This window comes from Ranitomeya variabilis, chromosome 5 (assembly GCF_051348905.1).
Source record: "Ranitomeya variabilis isolate aRanVar5 chromosome 5, aRanVar5.hap1, whole genome shotgun sequence".
In the NCBI taxonomy this organism is placed as follows: Eukaryota; Metazoa; Chordata; class Amphibia; order Anura; family Dendrobatidae; genus Ranitomeya; species Ranitomeya variabilis.
Window position 1 is genome coordinate 592455905 of NC_135236.1, and position 16242 is coordinate 592472146.

Below are 16242 nucleotides of genomic sequence, written 5' to 3' on the forward strand. Positions count from 1 at the left end.
TGGCAGCAGTGGGATTTGAACCCACGCCTCCGAAGAGACTGGAGCCTTAATCCAGCGCCTTAGACCGCTCGGCCATGCTACCTAATGCATCATTAAAAGAGCTTCCTTAGAGTAAGTTTAGTGTATCTGACTACATTTTAAACTTGTGCATTGTGGAAAATGGATAGGTCTCTAAACAAAAAGGAAAAAGCAATGATTCTATCTTTTGTCTTTTCCAAAAAAGCAAAGCACGCACTCATACAAAAATATGCTAATTTTTCTGTTAGCAAAATCATAAATATAAGCTGAAAAGGTTTTCAAAACCTCAATATGTTGGCAGCAGTGGGATTTGAACCCACGCCTCCAAAGAGACTGGAGCCTAAATCCAGCGCCTTAGACCACTCGGCCATGCTACCTTAAACAGCATGATTAATTAAGCTTCCTTAGAGAAAGTGAAGTACATTTGACAACATCTAAAATTAGTACATTTTGGAAAATGGGCATGTCTCTAAACATTAGGCAAAAACAAAGATTCTATCAACGGTCTTTATCTTAACTGAAAACTGCTAAATCATACAAATACAAAAGAAGATTATATCACATGCTAATTTGCATGTCTCTTAACAATAGGAAAAATCAATGATTCTTTCAACTGTCTCTTTCTAAACAGAAATTAACACACTCATGAAAATACAAAATCATAAGAATTAGATCAAAGGGTTCTCAAAACCTCATAATAATGGCAGCAGTGGGATTTGAATGGGCATGTCTCTAAACATTAGAAAAAAGCAAGGATTCTTTCAACAGTCTTTATCTGAACTGAAAAATGCAAAATCATGCAAATACAAAAGAAGATTAAATCACATGCTAATTTTCATGCTAGCAAAATCATAAGAATAAGTACAAAAACATTTCAAGATCTCATAATACTGGCAGCAGTGGGTTTAAAGCATATGCTAATTTTGCATGTTAGCATAATTATAAGAATAAGATAAAAAGGTTTAAAAGAACTCATACTAGTGGCATTTGAACCCACAAGTCTGTTAAAATTTAGGTAAGTCTCTAAACTAAAGTCTAAAACTGTATTTTCCAAAACAGAAATGCACACACTCATGGAAATACAAAATATGGAAAATGGGCATGTCTCTAAACATTAGGCAAAAACAAAGATTCTATCAACGGTCTTTATCTTAACTGAAACTGCTAAATCATACAAATACAAAAGAAGATTAAATCACATGCTAATTTGCATGCTAGCAAAATCATAAGAATAAGTACAAAAACATTTCAAGATCTTATAATACTGGTAGCAGTGAGATTACAGCATATGCTAATTTTGCATGTTAGCATAATTATAAGAATGAGATAAAAAGGTTTAAAAGAACTCATACTAGTGGCAGCAGTGGGATTTGAACTCACAAGTCTGTTCGAATATGGGTAAGTCTCTTAACAATAGGAAAAATCAATGATTCTTTCAACTGTCTTTTCCTAAACAGAAATTAACACACTCATGAAAATACAAAATCATAAGAATTAGATCAAAGGGTTCTCAAAACCTCATAATAATGGCAGCAGTGGGATTTGAATGGGCATGTCTCTAAACATTAGAAAAAAGCAAGGATTCTATCAACAGTCTTTATCTGAACTGAAAACTGCAAAATCATGCAAATACAAAAGAAGATTAAATCACATGCTAATTTGCATGTTAGCAAAATCATAAGAATAAGTACAAAAACATTTCAAGATCTCATAATACTGGCAGCAGTGGGTTTAAAGCATATGCTAATTTTGCATGTTAGCATAATTATAAGAATAAGATAAAAAGGTTTAAAAGAACTCATACTAGTGGCATTTGAACCCACAAGTCTGTTAAAATTTAGGTAAGTCTCTAAACAATAGGAACAATCAATGATTCTTTCAACTGTCTTTTCCAAAACAGAAATGCACACACTCATGGAAATACAAAATACTCAGAATTAGATCAAAGGGTTCTCAAAACCTCATAATACTGGCAACAGTGGGATTTGAACCCACACCTCCGAAGAGACTGGAGCCTTAACCCAGCGCCTTAGACCGCTCGGCCATGCTACCTAATGGATCATTAAAAGAGCTTCCTTAGAGTAAGTTTAGTGTATCTGACTACATTTTAAACTTGTGCATTGTGGAAAATGGATAGGTCTCTAAACAAAAAGGAAAAAGCAATGATTCTATCTTTTGTCTTTTCCAAAAAAGCAAAGCACGCACTCATACAAAAATATGCTAATTTTTCTGCTAGCAAAATCATAAATATAAGCTGTAAAGGTTTTCAAAACCTCAATATGTTGGCAGCAGTGGGATTTGAACCCACGCTTCCAAAGAGACTGGAGCCTAAATCCAGCCCCTTAGATCACTCGGCCATGCTACCTTAAACAGCATGATTAATTAAGCTTCCTTAGAGTAAGTGAAGTACATTTGACAACATTTAAAATTAGTACATTTTGGAAAATGGGCATGTCTCTAAACATTAGGCAAAAACAAAGATTCTATCAACGGTCTTTATCTTAACTGAAAACTGCTAAATCATACAAATACAAAAGAAGATTATATCACATGCTAATTTGCATGCTAGCAAAATCATAAGAATAAGTACAAAAACATTTCAAGATCTCATTATACTGGCAGCAGTGAGATTAAAGCATATGCTAATTTTGCATGTTAGCATAATTATAAGAATGAGATAAAAAGGTTTAAAAGAACTCATACTAGTGGCAGCAGTGGGATTTGAACTCACAAGTCTGTTGGAATATGGGTAAGTCTCTTAACAATAGGAAAAATCAATGATTCTTTCAACTGTCTTTTCCTAAACAGAAATTAACACACTCATGAAAGTGCAAAATCATAAGAATTAGATCAAAGGGTTCTCAAAACCTCATAATAATGGCAGCAGTGGGATTTGAATGGGCATGTCTCTAAACATTAGAAAAAAGCAAGGATTCTTTCAACAGTCTTTATCTGAACTGAAAACTGCAAAATCATGCAAATACAAAAGAAGATTAAATCACATGCTAATTTGCATGCTAGCAAAATCATAAGAATAAGTACAAAAACATTTCAAGATCTCATAATACTGGCAGCAGTGGGTTTAAAGCATATGCTAATTTTGCATGTTAGCATAATTATAAGAATAAGATAAAAAGGTTTAAAAGAACTCATACTAGTGGCATTTGAACCCACAAGTCTGTTAAAATTTAGGTAAGTCTCTAAACAATAGGAACAATCAATGATTCTTTCAACTGTCTTTTCCAAAACAGAAATGCACACACTCATGGAAATACAAAATACTCAGAATTAGATCAAAGGGTTCTCAAAACCTCATAATACTGGCAGCAGTGGGATTTGAACCCACGCCTCCGAAGAGACTGGAGCCTTAATCCAGCGCCTTAGACCGCTCGGCCATGCTACCTAATGCATCATTAAAAGAGCTTCCTTAGAGTAAGTTTAGTGTATCTGACTACATTTTAAACTTGTGCATTGTGGAAAATGGATAGGTCTCTAAACAAAAAGGAAAAAGCAATGATTCTATCTTTTGTCTTTTCCAAAAAAGCAAAGCACGCACTCATACAAAAATATGCTAATTTTTCTGTTAGCAAAATCATAAATATAAGCTGAAAAGGTTTTCAAAACCTCAATATGTTGGCAGCAGTGGGATTTGAACCCACGCCTCCAAAGAGACTGGAGCCTAAATCCAGCGCCTTAGACCACTCGGCCATGCTACCTTAAACAGCATGATTAATTAAGCTTCCTTAGAGAAAGTGAAGTACATTTGACAACATCTAAAATTAGTACATTTTGGAAAATGGGCATGTCTCTAAACATTAGGCAAAAACAAAGATTCTATCAACGGTCTTTATCTTAACTGAAAACTGCTAAATCATACAAATACAAAAGAAGATTATATCACATGCTAATTTGCATGTCTCTTAACAATAGGAAAAATCAATGATTCTTTCAACTGTCTCTTTCTAAACAGAAATTAACACACTCATGAAAATACAAAATCATAAGAATTAGATCAAAGGGTTCTCAAAACCTCATAATAATGGCAGCAGTGGGATTTGAATGGGCATGTCTCTAAACATTAGAAAAAAGCAAGGATTCTTTCAACAGTCTTTATCTGAACTGAAAAATGCAAAATCATGCAAATACAAAAGAAGATTAAATCACATGCTAATTTTCATGCTAGCAAAATCATAAGAATAAGTACAAAAACATTTCAAGATCTCATAATACTGGCAGCAGTGGGTTTAAAGCATATGCTAATTTTGCATGTTAGCATAATTATAAGAATAAGATAAAAAGGTTTAAAAGAACTCATACTAGTGGCATTTGAACCCACAAGTCTGTTAAAATTTAGGTAAGTCTCTAAACTAAAGTCTAAAACTGTATTTTCCAAAACAGAAATGCACACACTCATGGAAATACAAAATATGGAAAATGGGCATGTCTCTAAACATTAGGCAAAAACAAAGATTCTATCAACGGTCTTTATCTTAACTGAAACTGCTAAATCATACAAATACAAAAGAAGATTAAATCACATGCTAATTTGCATGCTAGCAAAATCATAAGAATAAGTACAAAAACATTTCAAGATCTTATAATACTGGTAGCAGTGAGATTACAGCATATGCTAATTTTGCATGTTAGCATAATTATAAGAATGAGATAAAAAGGTTTAAAAGAACTCATACTAGTGGCAGCAGTGGGATTTGAACTCACAAGTCTGTTCGAATATGGGTAAGTCTCTTAACAATAGGAAAAATCAATGATTCTTTCAACTGTCTTTTCCTAAACAGAAATTAACACACTCATGAAAATACAAAATCATAAGAATTAGATCAAAGGGTTCTCAAAACCTCATAATAATGGCAGCAGTGGGATTTGAATGGGCATGTCTCTAAACATTAGAAAAAAGCAAGGATTCTATCAACAGTCTTTATCTGAACTGAAAACTGCAAAATCATGCAAATACAAAAGAAGATTAAATCACATGCTAATTTGCATGTTAGCAAAATCATAAGAATAAGTACAAAAACATTTCAAGATCTCATAATACTGGCAGCAGTGGGTTTAAAGCATATGCTAATTTTGCATGTTAGCATAATTATAAGAATAAGATAAAAAGGTTTAAAAGAACTCATACTAGTGGCATTTGAACCCACAAGTCTGTTAAAATTTAGGTAAGTCTCTAAACAATAGGAACAATCAATGATTCTTTCAACTGTCTTTTCCAAGACAGAAATGCACACACTCATGGAAATACAAAATACTCAGAATTAGATCAAAGGGTTCTCAAAACCTCATAATAATGGCAGCAGTGGGATTTGAATGGGCATGTCTCTAAACATTAGAAAAAAGCAAGGATTCTTTCAACAGTCTTTATCTGAACTGAAAACTGCAAAATCATGCAAATACAAAAGAAGATTAAATCACATGCTAATTTGCATGCTAGCAAAATCATAAGAATAAGTACAAAAACATTTCAAGATCTCATAATACTGGCAGCAGTGGGTTTAAAGCATATGCTAATTTTGCATGTTAGCATAATTATAAGAATGAGATAAAAAGGTTTAAAAGAACTCATACTAGTGGCAGCAGTGGGATTTGAACTCACAAGTCTGTTGGAATATGGGTAAGTCTCTTAACAATAGGAAAAATCAATGATTCTTTCAACTGTCTTTTCCTAAACAGAAGTTAACACACTCATGAAAATACAAAATCATAAGAATTAGATCAAAGGGTTCTCAAAACCTCATAATAATGGCAGCAGTGGGATTTAAATGGGCATGTCTCTAAACATTAGAAAAAAGCAAGGATTCTATCAACAGTCTTTATCTGAACTGAAAACTGCAAAATCATGCAAATACAAAAGAAGATTAAATCACATGCTAATTTGCATGTTAGCAAAATCATAAGAATAAGTACAAAAACATTTCAAGATCTCATAATACTGGCAGCAGTGGGTTTAAAGCATATGCTAATTTTGCATGTTAGCATAATTATAAGAATAAGATAAAAAGGTTTAAAAGAACTCATACTAGTGGCATTTGAACCCACAAGTCTGTTAAAATTTAGGTAAGTCTCTAAACAATAGGAACAATCAATGATTCTTTCAACTGTCTTTTCCAAAACAGAAATGCACACACTCATGGAAATACAAAATACTCAGAATTAGATCAAAGGGTTCTCAAAACCTCATAATAATGGCAGCAGTGGGATTTGAATGGGCATGTCTCTAAACATTAGAAAAAAGCAAGGATTCTTTCAACAGTCTTTATCTGAACTGAAAACTGCAAAATCATGCAAATACAAAAGAAGATTAAATCACATGCTAATTTGCATGCTAGCAAAATCATAAGAATAAGTAGAAAAACATTTCAAGATCTCATAATACTGGCAGCAGTGGGTTTAAAGCATATGCTAATTTTGCATGTTAGCATAATTATAAGAATGAGATAAAAAAGTTTAAAAGAACTCTTACTAGTGGCAGCAGTGGGATTTGAACTCACAAGTCTGTTGGAATATGGGTAAGTCTCTTAACAATAGGAAAAATCAATGATTCTTTCAACTGTCTTTTCCTAAACAGAAGTTAAGACACTCATGAAAATACAAAATCATAAGAATTAGATCAAAGGGTTCTCAAAACCTCATAATAATGGCAGCAGTGGGATTTGAATGGGCATGTCTCTAAACATTAGAAAAAAGCAAGGATTCTATCAACAGTCTTTATCTGAACTGAAAACTGCAAAATCATGCAAATACAAAAGAAGATTAAATCACATGCTAATTTGCATGTTAGCAAAATCATAAGAATAAGTACAAAAACATTTCAAGATCTCATAATACTGGCAGCAGTGGGTTTAAAGCATATGCTAATTTTGCATGTTAGCATAATTATAAGAATAAGATAAAAAGGTTTAAAAGAACTCATACTAGTGGCATTTGAACCCACAAGTCTGTTAAAATTTAGGTAAGTCTCTAAACAATAGGAACAATCAATGATTCTTTCAACTGTCTTTTCCAAAACAGAAATGCACACACTCATGGAAATACAAAATCCTCAGAATTAGATCAAAGGGTTCTCAAAACCTCATAATACTGGCAGCAGTTGGATTTGAACCCACGCCTCCGAAGAGACTGGAGACTTAATCCAGCGCCTTAGACCGCTCGGCCATGCTACCTAATGCATCATTAAAAGAGCTTCCTTAGAGTAAGTTTAGTGTATCTGACTACATTTTAAACTTGTGCATTGTGGAAAATGGATAGGTCTCTAAACAAAAAGGAAAAAGCAATGATTCTATCTTTTGTCTTTTCCAAAAAAGCAAAGCACGCACTCATACAAAAATATGCTAATTTTTCTGTTAGCAAAATCATAAATATAAGCTGAAAAGGTTTTCAAAACCTCAATATGTTAGCAGCAGTGGGATTTGAACCCACACCTCCAAAGAGACTGGAGCCTAAATCCAACGCCTTAGACCACTCGGCCATGCTACCTTAAACAGCATGATTAATTAAGCTTCCTTAGAGTAAGTGAAGTACATTTGACAACATTTAAAATTAGTACATTTTGGAAAATGGGCATGTCTCTAAACATTAGGCAAAAACAAAGATTCTATCAACGGTCTTTATCTTAACTGAAAACTGCTAAATCATACAAATGCAAAAGAAGATTATATCACATGCTAATTTGCATGTTAGCAAAATCATAAGAATAAGTACAAAAACATTTCAAGATCTCATAATACTGGCAGCAGTGCGTTTAAAGCATATGCTAATTTTGCATGTTAGCATAATTATAAGAATAAGATAAAAAGGTTTAAAAGAACTCATACTAGTGGCATTTGAACCCACAAGTCTGTTAAAATTTAGGTAAGTCTCTAAACAATAGGAACAATCAATGATTCTTTCAACTGTCTTTTCCAAAACAGAAATGCACACACTCATGGAAATACAAAATACTCAGAATTAGATCAAAGGGTTCTCAAAACCTCATAATAATGGCAGCAGTGGGATTTGAATGGGCATGTCTCTAAACATTAGAAAAAAGCAAGGATTCTTTCAACAGTCTTTATCTGAACTGAAAACTGCAAAATCATGCAAATACAAAAGAAGGTTAAATCACATGCTAATTTGCATGCTAGCAAAATCATAAGAATAAGTACAAAAACATTTCAAGATCTCATAATACTGGCAGCAGTGGGTTTAAAGCATATGCTAATTTTGCATGTTAGCATAATTATAAGAATGAGATAAAAAGGTTTAAAAGAACTCATACTAGTGGCAGCAGTGGGATTTGAACTCACAAGTCTGTTGGAATATGGGTAAGTCTCTTAACAATAGGAAAAATCAATGATTCTTTCAACTGTCTTTTCCTAAACAGAAGTTAACACACTCATGAAAATACAAAATCATAAGAATTAGATCAAAGGGTTCTCAAAACCTCATAATAATGGCAGCAGTGGGATTTGAATGGGCATGTCTCTAAACATTAGAAAAAAGCAAGGATTCTATCAACAGTCTTTATCTGAACTGAAAACTGCAAAATCATGCAAATACAAAAGAAGATTAAATCACATGCTAATTTGCATGTTAGCAAAATCATAAGAATAAGTACAAAAACATTTCAAGATCTCATAATACTGGCAGCAGTGGGTTTAAAGCATATGCTAATTTTGCATGTTAGCATAATTATAAGAATAAGATAAAAAGGTTTAAAATAACTCATACTAGTGGCATTTGAACCCACAAGTCTGTTAAAATTTAGGTAAGTCTCTAAACAATAGGAACAATCAATGATTCTTTCAACTGTCTTTTCCAAAACAGAAATGCACACACTCATGGAAATACAAAATCCTCAGAATTAGATCAAAGGGTTCTCAAAACCTCATAATACTGGCAGCAGTGGGATTTGAACCCACGCCTCCGAAGAGACTGGAGCCTTAATCCAGCGCCTTAGACCGCTCAGCCATGCTACCTAATGCATCATTGAAAGAGCTTCCTTAGAGTAAGTTTAGTGTATCTGACTACATTTTAAACTTGTGCATTGTGGAAAATGGATAGGTCTCTAAACAAAAAGGAAAAAGCAATGATTCTATCTTTTGTCTTTTCCAAAAAAGCAAAGCACGCACTCATACAAAAATATGCTAATTTTTCTGTTAGCAAAATCATAAATATAAGCTGAAAAGGTTTTCAAAACCACAATATGTTGGCAGCAGTGGGATTTGAACCCACGCCTCCAAAGAGACTGGAGCCTAAATACAGCGCCTTAGACCACTCGGTCATGCTACCTTAAACATCATGATTAATTAAGCTTCCTTAGAGAAAGTGAAGTACATTTGACAACATTTAAAATTAGTACATTTTGGAAAATGGGCATGTCTCTAAACATTAGGCAAAAACAAAGATTCTATCAACGGTCTTTATCTTAACTGAAAACTGCTAAATCATACAAATACAAAAGAAGATTATATCACATGCTAATTTGCATGTCTCTTAACAATAGGAAAAATCAATGATTCTTTCAACTGTCTCTTTCTAAACAGAAATTAACACACTCATGAAAATACAAAATCATAAGAATTAGATCAAAGGGTTCTCAAAACCTCATAATAATGGCAGCAGTGGGATTTGAATGGGCATGTCTCTAAACATTAGAAAAAAGCAAGGATTCTTTCAACAGTCTTTATCTGAACTGAAAAATGCAAAATCATGCAAATACAAAAGAAGATTAAATCACATGCTAATTTGCATGCTAGCAAAATCATAAGAATAAGTACAAAAACATTTCAAGATCTCATAATACTGGCAGCAGTGGGTTTAAAGCATATGCTAATTTTGCATGTTAGCATAATTAGAAGAATAAGATAAAAAGGTTTAAAAGAACTCATACTAGTGGCATTTGAACCCACAAGTCTGTTAAAATTTAGGTAAGTCTCTAAACTAAAGTCTAAAACTGTCTTTTCCAAAACAGAAATGCACACACTCATGGAAATACAAAATATGGAAAATGGGCATGTCTCTAAACATTAGGCAAAAACAAAGATTCTATCAACGGTCTTTATCTTAACTGAAACTGCTAAATCATACAAATACAAAAGAAGATTATATCACATGCTAATTTGCATGCTAGCAAAATCATAAGAATAAGTACAAAAACATTTCAAGATCTTATAATACTGGTAGCTTTGAGATTAAAGCATATGCTAATTTTGCATGTTAGCATAATTATAAGAATGAGATAAAAAGGTTTAAAAGAACTCATACTAGTGGCAGCAGTGGGATTTGAACTCACAAGTCTGTTGGAATATGGGTAAGTCTCTTAACAATAGTAAAAATCAATGATTCTTTCAACTGTCTTTTCCTAAACAGAAATTAACACACTCATGAAAATACAAAATCATAAGAATTAGATCAAAGGGTTCTCAAAACCTCATAATAATGGCAGCAGTGGGATTTGAATGGGCATGTCTCTAAACATTAGAAAAAAGCAAGGATTCTATCAACAGTCTTTATCTGAACTGAAAACTGCAAAATCATGCAAATACAAAAGAAGATTAAATCACATGCTAATTTGCATGTTAGCAAAATCATAAGAATAAGTACAAAAACATTTCAAGATCTCATAATACTGGCAGCAGTGGGTTTAAAGCATATGCTAATTTTGCATGTTAGCATAATTATAAGAATAAGATAAAAAGGTTTAAAAGAACTCATACTAGTGGCATTTGAACCCACAAGTCTGTTAAAATTTAGGTAAGTCTCTAAACAATAGGAACAATCAATGATTCTTTCAACTGTCTTTTCCAAAACAGAAATGCACACACTCATGGAAATACAAAATACTCAGAATTAGATCAAAGTGTTCTCAAAACCTCATAATAATGGCAGCAGTGGGATTTGAATGGGCATGTCTCTAAACATTAGAAAAAAGCAAGGATTCTTTCAACAGTCTTTATCTGAACTGAAAACTGCAAAATCATGCAAATACAAAAGAAGATTAAATCACATGCTAATTTGCATGCTAGCAAAATCATAAGAATAAGTAGAAAAACATTTCAAGATCTCATAATACTGGCAGCAGTGGGTTTAAAGCATATGCTAATTTTGCATGTTAGCATAATTATAAGAATGAGATAAAAAAGTTCAAAAGAACTCATACTAGTGGCAGCAGTGGGATTTGAACTCACAAGTCTGTTGGAATATGGGTAAGTCTCTTAACAATAGGAAAAATCAATGATTCTTTCAACTGTCTTTTCCTAAACAGAAGTTAAGACACTCATGAAAATACAAAATCATAAGAATTAGATCAAAGGGTTCTCAAAACCTCATAATAATGGCAGCAGTGGGATTTGAATGGGCATGTCTCTAAACATTAGAAAAAAGCAAGGATTCTATCAACAGTCTTTATCTGAACTGAAAACTGCAAAATCATGCAAATACAAAAGAAGATTAAATCACATGCTAATTTGCATGTTAGCAAAATCATAAGAATAAGTAAAAAAACATTTCAAGATCTCATAATACTGGCAGCAGTGGGTTTAAAGCATATGCTAATTTTGCATGTTAGCATAATTATAAGAATAAGATAAAAAGGTTTAAAAGAACTCATACTAGTGGCATTTGAACCCACAAGTCTGTTAAAATTTAGGTAAGTCTCTAAACAATAGGAACAATCAATGATTCTTTCAACTGTCTTTTCCGAAACAGAAATGCACACACTCATGGAAATACAAACTACTCAGAATTAGATCAAAGGGTTCTCAAAACCTCATAATCCTGGCGGCAGTGGGATTTGAACCCACACCTCCGAAGAGACTGGAGCCTTAATCCAGCGCCTTAGACCGCTCGGCCATGCTACCTAATGCATCATTGAAAGAGCTTCCTTAGAGTAAGTTTAGTGTATCTGACTACATTTTAAACTTGTGCATTGTGGAAAATGGATAGGTCTCTAAACAAAAAGGAAAAAGCAATGATTCTATCTTTTGTCTTTTCCAAAAAAGCAAAGCACGCACTCATACAAAAATATGCTAATTTTTCTATTAGCAAAATCATAAATATAAGCTGAAAAGGTTTTCAAAACCTCAAGATGTTGGCAGCAGTGGGATTTGAACCCACGCCTCCAAAGAGACTGGAGCCTAAATCCAGCGCCTTAGACTACTCGGTCATGCTATCTTAAACAGCATGATTAATTAAGCTTCCTTAGAGAAAGTGAAGTACATTTGACAACATTTAAAATTAGTACATTTTGGAAAATGGGCATGTCTCTAAACATTAGGCAAAAACAAAGATTCTATCAACGGTCTTTATCTTAACTGAAAACTGCTAAATCATACAAATACAAAAGAAGACTATATCACATGCTAATTTGCATGCTAGCAAAATCATAAGAATAAGTACAAAAACATTTCAAGATCTCATAATACTGGCAGCAGTGAGATTAAAGCATATGCTAATTTTGCATGTTAGCATAATTATAAGAATTAGATAAAAAGGTTTAAAAGAACTCATACTAGTGGCAGCAGTGGGATTTGAACTCACAAGTCTGTTGGAATATGGGTAAGTCTCTTAACAATAGGAAAAATCAATGATTCTTTCAACTGTCTTTTCCTAAACAGAAATTAACACACTCATGAAAGTACAAAACCATAAGAATTAGATCAAAGGGTTCTCAAAACCTCATAATAATGGCAGCAGTGGGATTTGAATGGGCATGTCTCTAAACATTAGAAAAATGCAAGGATTCTTTCAACAGTCTTTATCTTAACTGAAAACTGCAAAATCATGCAAATACAAAAGAAGATTAAATCACATGCTAATTTGCATGCTAGCAAAATCATAAGAATAAGTACAAAAACATTTTAAGATCTCATAATACTGGCAGCAGTGGGTTTAAAGCATATGCTAATTTTGCATGTTAGCATAATTATAAGAATGAGATAAAAAGGTTTAAAAGAACTCATACTAGTGGCATTTGAACCCACAAGTCTGTTAAAATTTAGGTAAGTCTCTAAACAATAGGAACAATCAATGATTCTTTCAACTGTCTTTTCCAAAACAGAAATGCACACACTCATGGAAATACAAAATACTCAGAATTAGATCAAAGGGTTCTCAAAACCTCATAATACTGGCAGCAGTGGGATTTGAACCCACACCTCCGAAGAGACTGGAGCCTTAACCCAGCGCCTTAGACCGCTCGGCCATGCTACCTAATGGATCATTAAAAGAGCTTCCTTAGAGTAAGTTTAGTGTATCTGACTACATTTTAAACTTGTGCATTGTGGAAAATGGATAGGTCTCTAAACAAAAAGGAAAAAGCAATGATTCTATCTTTTGTCTTTTCCAAAAAAGCAAAGCACGCACTCATACAAAAATATGCTAATTTTTCTGCTAGCAAAATCATAAATATAAGCTGTAAAGGTTTTCAAAACCTCAATATGTTGGCAGCAGTGGGATTTGAACCCACGCTTCCAAAGAGACTGGAGCCTAAATCCAGCGCCTTAGATCACTCGGCCATGCTACCTTAAACAGCATGATTAATTAAGCTTCCTTAGAGTAAGTGAAGTACATTTGACAACATTTAAAATTAGTACATTTTGGAAAATGGGCATGTCTCTAAACATTAGGCAAAAACAAAGATTCTATCAACGGTCTTTATCTTAACTGAAAACTGCTAAATCATACAAATACAAAAGAAGATTATATCACATGCTAATTTGCATGCTAGCAAAATCATAAGAATAAGTACAAAAACATTTCAAGATCTCATTATACTGGCAGCAGTGAGATTAAAGCATATGCTAATTTTGCATGTTAGCATAATTATAAGAATGAGATAAAAAGGTTTAAAAGAACTCATACTAGTGGCAGCAGTGGGATTTGAACTCACAAGTCTATTGGAATATGGGTAAGTCTCTTAACAATAGGAAAAATCAATGATTCTTTCAACTGTCTTTTCCTAAACAGAAATTAACACACTCATGAAAGTACAAAACCATAAGAATTAGATCAAAGGGTTCTCAAAACCTCATAATAATGGCAGCAGTGGGATTTGAATGGGCATGTCTCTAAACATTAGAAAAAAGCAAGGATTCTATCAACAGTCTTTATCTTAACTGAAAACTGCAAAATCATGCAAATACAAAAGAAGATTAAATCACATGCTAATTTGCATGCTAGCAAAATCATAAGAATAAGTACAAAAACATTTCAAGATCTCATAATACTGGCAGCAGTGGGTTTAAAGCATATGCTAATTTTGCATGTTAGCATAATTATAAGAATAAGATAAAAAGGTTTAAAAGAACTCATACTAGTGGCATTTGAACCCACAAGTCTGTTAAAATTTAGGTAAGTCTCTAAACAATAGGAACAATCAATGATTCTTTCAACTGTCTTTTCCGAAACAGAAATGCACACACTCATGGAAATACAAACTACTCAGAATTAGATCAAAGGGTTCTCAAAACCTCATAATCCTGGCGGCAGTGGGATTTGAACCCACACCTCCGAAGAGACTGGAGCCTTAATCCAGCGCCTTAGACCGCTCGGCCATGCTACCTAATGCATCATTGAAAGAGCTTCCTTAGAGTAAGTTTAGTGTATCTGACTACATTTTAAACTTGTGCATTGTGGAAAATGGATAGGTCTCTAAACAAAAAGGAAAAAGCAATGATTCTATCTTTTGTCTTTTCCAAAAAAGCAAAGCACGCACTCATACAAAAATATGCTAATTTTTCTATTAGCAAAATCATAAATATAAGCTGAAAAGGTTTTCAAAACCTCAAGATGTTGGCAGCAGTGGGATTTGAACCCACGCCTCCAAAGAGACTGGAGCCTAAATCCAGCGCCTTAGACTACTCGGTCATGCTACCTTAAACAGCATGATTAATTAAGCTTCCTTAGAGAAAGTGAAGTACATTTGACAACATTTAAAATTAGTACATTTTGGAAAATGGGCATGTCTCTAAACATTAGGCAAAAACAAAGATTCTATCAACGGTCTTTATCTTAACTGAAAACTGCTAAATCATACAAATACAAAAGAAGATTATATCACATGCTAATTTGCATGCTAGCAAAATCATAAGAATAAGTACAAAAACATTTCAAGATCTCATTATACTGGCAGCAGTGAGATTAAAGCATATGCTAATTTTGCATGTTAGCATAATTATAAGAATGAGATAAAAAGGTTTAAAAGAACTCATACTAGTGGCAGCAGTGGGATTTGAACTCACAAGTCTGTTGGAATATGGGTAAGTCTCTTAACAATAGGAAAAATCAATGATTCTTTCAACTGTCTTTTCCTAAACAGAAATTAACACACTCATGAAAGTGCAAAATCATAAGAATTAGATCAAAGGGTTCTCAAAACCTCATAATAATGGCAGCAGTGGGATTTGAATGGGCATGTCTCTAAACATTAGAAAAAAGCAAGGATTCTTTCAACAGTCTTTATCTGAACTGAAAACTGCAAAATCATGCAAATACAAAAGAAGATTAAATCACATGCTAATTTGCATGCTAGCAAAATCATAAGAATAAGTACAAAAACATTTCAAGATCTCATAATACTGGCAGCAGTGGGTTTAAAGCATATGCTAATTTTGCATGTTAGCATAATTATAAGAATAAGATAAAAAGGTTTAAAAGAACTCATACTAGTGGCATTTGAACCCACAAGTCTGTTAAAATTTAGGTAAGTCTCTAAACAATAGGAACAATCAATGATTCTTTCAACTGTCTTTTCCAAAACAGAAATGCACACACTCATGGAAATACAAAATACTCAGAATTAGATCAAAGGGTTCTCAAAACCTCATAATACTGGCAGCAGTGGGATTTGAACCCACGCCTCCGAAGAGACTGGAGCCTTAATCCAGCGCCTTAGACCGCTCGGCCATGCTACCTAATGCATAATTAAAAGAGCTTCCTTAGAGTAAGTTTAGTGTATCTGACTACATTTTAAACTTGTGCATTGTGGAAAATGGATAGGTCTCTAAACAAAAAGGAAAAAGCAATGATTCTATCTTTTGTCTTTTCCAAAAAAGCAAAGCACGCACTCATACAAAAATATGCTAATTTTTCTGTTAGCAAAATCATAAATATAAGCTGAAAAGGTTTTCAAAACCTCAATATGTTGGCAGCAGTGGGATTTGAACCCACGCCTCCAAAGAGACTGGAGCCTAAATCCAGCGCCTTAGACCACTCGGCCATGCTACC

At 33.4% G+C, this 16242-nt stretch overlaps 6 non-coding genes across 6 annotated transcripts; all 6 read right to left on the reverse strand.

Annotated features, from left to right (window-relative positions):
- On the reverse strand, positions 1-82 carry TRNAL-AAG (transfer RNA leucine (anticodon AAG)). Its single transcript has one exon. It is a non-coding gene; the product is annotated as a tRNA-Leu (tRNA).
- Positions 83-313: 231 nt separating this feature from the next.
- Positions 314-395, reverse strand: TRNAL-UAG (transfer RNA leucine (anticodon UAG)). The gene has a single exon. It is a non-coding gene; the product is annotated as a tRNA-Leu (tRNA).
- Positions 396-3339: 2944 nt separating this feature from the next.
- On the reverse strand, positions 3340-3421 carry TRNAL-AAG (transfer RNA leucine (anticodon AAG)). The gene has a single exon. It is a non-coding gene; the product is annotated as a tRNA-Leu (tRNA).
- A 231-nt stretch (positions 3422-3652) lies between these two features.
- Positions 3653-3734, reverse strand: TRNAL-UAG (transfer RNA leucine (anticodon UAG)). Its single transcript has one exon. It is a non-coding gene; the product is annotated as a tRNA-Leu (tRNA).
- A 12113-nt stretch (positions 3735-15847) lies between these two features.
- TRNAL-AAG (transfer RNA leucine (anticodon AAG)) lies at positions 15848-15929 on the reverse strand. The gene has a single exon. It is a non-coding gene; the product is annotated as a tRNA-Leu (tRNA).
- Positions 15930-16160: 231 nt separating this feature from the next.
- Positions 16161-16242, reverse strand: TRNAL-UAG (transfer RNA leucine (anticodon UAG)). Its single transcript has one exon. It is a non-coding gene; the product is annotated as a tRNA-Leu (tRNA).